Source organism: Phyllostomus hastatus, unplaced genomic scaffold, assembly GCF_019186645.2.
Source record: "Phyllostomus hastatus isolate PE091 unplaced genomic scaffold, TTU_PhHast_1.1 phas_contig_29, whole genome shotgun sequence".
Taxonomy (NCBI): domain Eukaryota; kingdom Metazoa; phylum Chordata; class Mammalia; order Chiroptera; family Phyllostomidae; genus Phyllostomus; species Phyllostomus hastatus.
This window is the reverse complement of record NW_025333835.1, coordinates 24,926,680-24,932,679: the sequence shown is the minus strand read 5'-3', so window position 1 is coordinate 24,932,679 and position 6,000 is coordinate 24,926,680.

The following is a 6,000-nucleotide window of genomic DNA, read 5'->3' as shown; positions in this document are numbered from 1 at the left end:
TATCCTAGGCACAATTATCCAATTCCTAGGCCCGAGTCTAATTTCTCTTTCTAATCTGGAGAATATTAAACTCAATCGACAAGATCAAACCGAAAGTTTGGAGAAGAATTTTTGAACAGTTTCGGAGGGGCAGGAACCTGTAGGTAGAGGTATAATTCTAGCAAATTGACCAAATGAGAATGTCACAAGAAGCAATCAACACAGGACCCAGCTCGAGAGGCTGTTGACATTCTGTGTAATTACTGCAAGTGCACCCTGGGTAGTCCACACTATTGTAAACTGCATTCCCTACACTGTGTGGCATTAAATTAAAAGGGGGAAAAAAAAAAGCAATGAAGTTATAGCCATTAGCAAAGCTGAATTGGAACTCCTAGAAAATGTCAAGGAGATCTTAATTGTGCTTTATAAAATGGTCTCCTAGGCTAATAAGATATGATCTAAAACCATTAGGTATGAGAAGGTAAACATTTTAAGAGCACTTTTTTTTTTCCAAAAGGCTCTTCATCTCTATTTGACAACTCTCGTTCAGCCTTGAGGTAAAGCACTGCAGTGTTCTGAAATAACAGACAGTGTTTGTGACAGAGGGAATGAGGCCGGGTGGTGCAGCAGGGTATTCAAAGATAATGTATGAGGAGCAAGGATGTCTATAAATTTGATTCTTAAGTCACACATCACATTCCCCACCTCCCACCCTGGCAGAGAGGGTGAGCAGGTATGTTCTAAAAGTTATTCCCCTGTCACGTAGCATGCAATTCCAAAATGCTGGGAAACACCCATTATTCTGACAAGCTTCAGAACACATAAATCTATTTAGCCTTTTATAAATGACTGAAATTCATCCTCTCAGGGTCAGAATCTCGCCAACAGGGAGCCATATATTTATGTCTTGTTTTTTCAATGAGCTTCCGAGCTAAGACCGTAGATCCTTGAATCCCTTTAGCTCAGAGATTTTACAGTTCCTGCTCTCCGTTATTGATGGAAGTCAGCAGCAATCAAACACAGAGGTCAATGTTATTCTGTCCCTGGGAGATGCAAAGTCTTGTCTTCCATTTCTGGTTTAAGGAGTACACTCTTTACCTTGGTTCTTATTTTACATAATGTTAAAGTAACATGAAGAAATGTCTACTATTCAATAAGACGTGGGTCTAAGTGAGAGGCAGAGTCCCTTCTACCTTCTTCACCACTCAGTTAACAGAAGGGACAGTGAATTACCTCTAAAGAGGTAAACATGTGAAAAGAAGTGCCAGAAATGAATGTGTGTGGATTGTACAAGTGCATTCAATTAAAACCCATCAAGTGAAAAGGCAATTACCAAGGCAGAGCTTTTCTCAAATAGTTCCTGCAGTTAGAAACAACGAATGGCTACGGTTTGGCTCTGTTTGTAAACACAGCTTAGAAATCATTGTTGGGACATGCGGGCTTTGGTTCCAGTTTGTCTCAATCTCGTGTGTATTTTGGCAAGCAACCTAATGCTTCTTTATACTCTTGTTTCTCCATTTGTATGGGGGAGAACACTAACACTGGGTGAAATTTGTACAGTGCTTTGGGACACCTGCACACATGCTGTTTTGAACAGATATTAAGACGGTACTTGTTTAATCTACTGCAAAATCAGAATAATACTTGTCTTAATGCTGGTTGGCTAGTGTTTACTAAAGTGTGTTTGTTTCATCAAACATTAGCTCTTCTGGATTAGATGTTACATGAAATGGGCCTGCTTTTGTCAAATAAATTTATGAAACCCAAAGGTAAACAAAGTTAAACAAAGGCCTTTGCTAGGGGACTTCTCAAAGCTTTTAATATGTTAAAGAGCATTATGAACCTCCTAGATGGGTATGGTGTGTGGTGTTTCCCAAACTTGTTTAACAATAGCATTTATTTTGAACTTTGACTTTGGAGTCACAAGAAAGCTTTTGTGAAATGCTTGGCAGAAGAATAAGCACCATTAACAAGTGCAATCCAAAGTCTTGAAGAGGAAGCACAGTGTTGAAAAGCATCTCTGTTCTTTTAATACTATCATAGAAGCTGCCTTAGTTGACTTGCAGTCAACTCACAGACCAGCTATTCATCGCTGTGTATACCGTACTGGTTGAATCATATTGAATTTCTGGTTTTGTGGGTCGAAAAATGATGGAACACCAGCGTTTGCAGGTACTTCTACCTGATATTAATGTCCCTGATGGCTTGGGCCCTAGGGCTAGTGGGCCGAATCTAGTATGCCTACAAACTTCCTCTCCCACAGGTTGAATGGTATGTCGACCAGGATCAGTTGTGTTGCTCCCAAACATTTTGTGACAGTTGTGCTTGTTTATGGAACCACATAATGTAATTAGATATTATGTAAACCCATAGAATATTAGTATGAGGATGAAAATAAAGTTGTTGATTCAATGAGAACTAGACTGAATGCTTTGTTTAGATTCATTGTGGTGAGATTTTAAAAATTGCTGTTGCCTGAGATCCATATCTGAAAGATTAAGATATTCTGAAAGATTGGGGAGGGAGGTAGGGTCGTAAAATTGTAGAAGTCTATACTCTGCATTTTAAGTGATTTTTAATTCTCACTGTATACCAAAAAACTGAAACTGGAAATTCAGGGTGATATGTTGGGTGTAGTTTATAGGAAGAAACAGAATTCCTATTAGAAGACGTCTACTCAAAGAAATTACTTTGATCCTATGTCACAAATTGATGAACACAGTGGGGTTATGACCAGATATCTTAATAACCAGCATGGTGTTGACACTGACCGTTCAGAACAAATGCCTGTCCCACCGGAAAGGGCACTCAAACGACTCTACAGACAGGCCGGTGCATATGGGCTGAAAGTCAGTTCTGCCTACAAATCTTTTAGGTTAAAACATAAGATTTTGATAGCTTACATCCTTTTAAAAACAATTTCTTACTTTAGACAAATGTTTTGATTATCTGGCCAAATGCTACTCCTGATCACTCAGAAGAAGATGGAATTACAACTATCAATTGCAAGAGGACCTAGTACAATGCAGTTCACAAGGTACTTCCTGTATTATCGTCCCCTTTAAATGGTTAGAAAGTGAAGAAGAGAAATCTGGCTCCTGCAAGCAAACGTCCTCGAAGCCCCTTTGAAGCAACCACAGAAACAGGTGGGGGTTATAGAAACCAGAATTTAATGACAGAAATAGTTTCCTTGTTAATCAATCATTTGGTGTAAGCAAAAGGTCACGAAGAGGAAGGGGAAAAAAGAGAAGGGGTTTGGAAACTGGATTCCAGGTGCGGTCAGAACAATCGGAGTTTCTGGCCCCAGAGGCAGTTTCTGACACAGATGAGCACGCAGCCAAGGAACGCTGGGGGATGCAGCCACACGCGGAGCGTGGGACCGCCCTGGCGTCTTTCACATTCTCATCACTGTGAACCCACAGAGGTGTGTAGGGCTGCCCTGCCGTGTTTCGGAAACACCGTCCCACAGCTTCGTCCGTACAGAAGGGGCTCGGAAACCAGGATTAACTCCAGACACGAGAAGAAAAATAGCACAGTAAACTCTGACTCTTAAGTGACAAGCACGCGAGGTCTATTCACAACTTTTGTTTTGAATTAGCTGGAAGTAGTTGAAAGTAATTGCAGTGTTTCTTTAAGCACTGAAATAATGAGTTTGTTAAACAAAAAATATTATGGTTAAACCCAAGTTTTGTTTTTCTTAAATTTATTTTTTCTCTGAAGTCAGTCATCTCTTCTTTTGAAATATCAGTTACTGTTAATCTGTGTCTGGAAGAAAGTCTGTGAGTTAGAAGCTACTATTGCCACCTGGAAGTGGCTGTTGGCATTGCCGCCTAGTACCCAACTTTGTATTAGGATCATCTGGAAGTTTTAGAAAAATACTGATTTATCTATGATAGTTACTCTCACTAGTGTGAGGTGATATCTCTTTGTGGTTTTAATTTGCATTTCTCTGATGAGTAGTGATGTTGAGCATCTTTTCCTATGTCTATTGGCTATCTGTATGTCCTCTTTAGAAACAGAAACCCTTTTGCACTGTTGGTGGGAATGCAGATTGGTGCAGCCACTGTGGAAAGCAGTACGGAGTTACCTCAAAAAATTAAAGATGGAACTGCCTTATCACTCAGTGACTCCATTTCTGGGAATTTATCCAAAGAAACTTGAAACACTAATTCAAAAGAATATAAGCACCCCTATGTTCATTGCAATGTTATTTACAATCACCAAGATGTGGAAGCAGCCCAAGTGTCCTTCAATAGGTGAGTGGATAAAATGACTATGGGACATTTACATAATGGAATGCTACTAGGCCGTAAAAAGAAGAGAATTTTACCCTTTGCAATAGCATGGATGGACCTGGAGAACATTATGCTAAGTAAGATAAGGCAGTCAGAGAAAGACAAGTACCGTATGATCTCACTCATATATGGAATCTAATGAACACACTGAACTAACAAACAAATAGAGACAGACTCATAGAGAGCAGGCTGACAGCTTTGGGGGTTAGGGGTTGATGTTGGTGGGTGGAGGGATTGAACCAAAAAGGAAAAGGACTCATGGACATGGACAACAGTGTGGTGATTGCAGGGGGGAGGGGACTGGGTGAAGGTGGAAGAGGGCATAAAGGGAATAAATAGTAATGGAGAAAATACAATTAAAATATTTTTAAAACAAGAAAATACTGGTGACGGGCAACTCCCAGAAATTCGAGTCCCCTGCTCTGACACTGCAGAGGCTCTGGATTTCTAGAGCTTTCTCCCTCAAGTGTTGTCTATGGACCGGCTGTGTCTGCATCGCCTGGGAGCCTGCTGGAAGTTCTGGAAACCCCCATCATAAGCCTAGAGGATCAGATCTGCACTTTAACAAAACCTCACATAAATCGTAGGCACATAAAAACGGGAAAACATAGGCAACTCTTCCTCAAAGTATCATCAACAAAACCTGCATTAGAATCATCTGAAGTATTCATTGTTTGTTTAATGACATGCAGATTATTTTTGTCCTCATCTTAACTCCTGAATGAGAATCTTTGGGGGACACGGAAGGTGTTGAGGTTGGGGGCACACGAGCCTAAGGATTCAACAGCTTAACAACTACAGCTCAACAAGTGAATCTTGTGAGCATCTAAACTGAGAACCATAAGGTGGCAGAAAGAGGGAGAGGTTGGTAAAAGGGTACAAATTTTCAGTTACGAGTAAGATGAGTATCTAAGGTGTAATAACATGGTGACTAGAGTTGATAACACTGTATTGTATAATTAAAATTTGCTGAGTGAGTAGAACTTAAGTGTTCTCACACAAAAAAGGATAAATATTAGAGGTGATGATGCATTAATTAACGTGACGTGGGGAGGGGCTCCTTTGGTAATGCACCTGTATATATCAAATCAATTAAGGCAATGGGGGGACTCCTTTGTGATGTATATGTATGTCAAATGATCACATTGCACACTTTAAATGTCTTAACAGTTTTATTTTCAATTATGCCTCGGCGAAGCTGAAAAAAGAGGCTGAGAACCATTGTTTTAGACGATGTGTGTTGAAACTTTTGCTAAGTTGTGCCTCTGAAAGACTGTGGAAGGGGCTGTAAGTGGGACAGAGCAGGCCTTGTCTGAGCAGCAACAGGCATGGGTACTCCGTCATGAAGCAGAGCTCTTTGCTCCTTAAGTCAAAATAATGCTGACTTTAGAGGAGAAGCAGATGCTCAGACCACCAGTTCTGGGGGGATTTGTGTCTTCTTAGGAACAAGTCAGATTTCAGGGTGTGTAATATGAGGTGCTCGAGTGCCAACACTTAACTGGGGTTTGGGACCAGTTCTGGTGTTTTCGTTCCTCAGCAGAATTGAAAATAGCCATTCTCAGAAATCAAGTTCTTTGGTAGGGCCCTAAGAACCTCTTGTAGAAATGATTGACACAGACTCATCCAAACATTTCCCCCCCCTTACCCCAATTAAGTAAGTTTGGGCTATGTTCCCAAATACAGAAGAATGAGCACCCTTCTATGATAACTGCTCTTACACAACCAT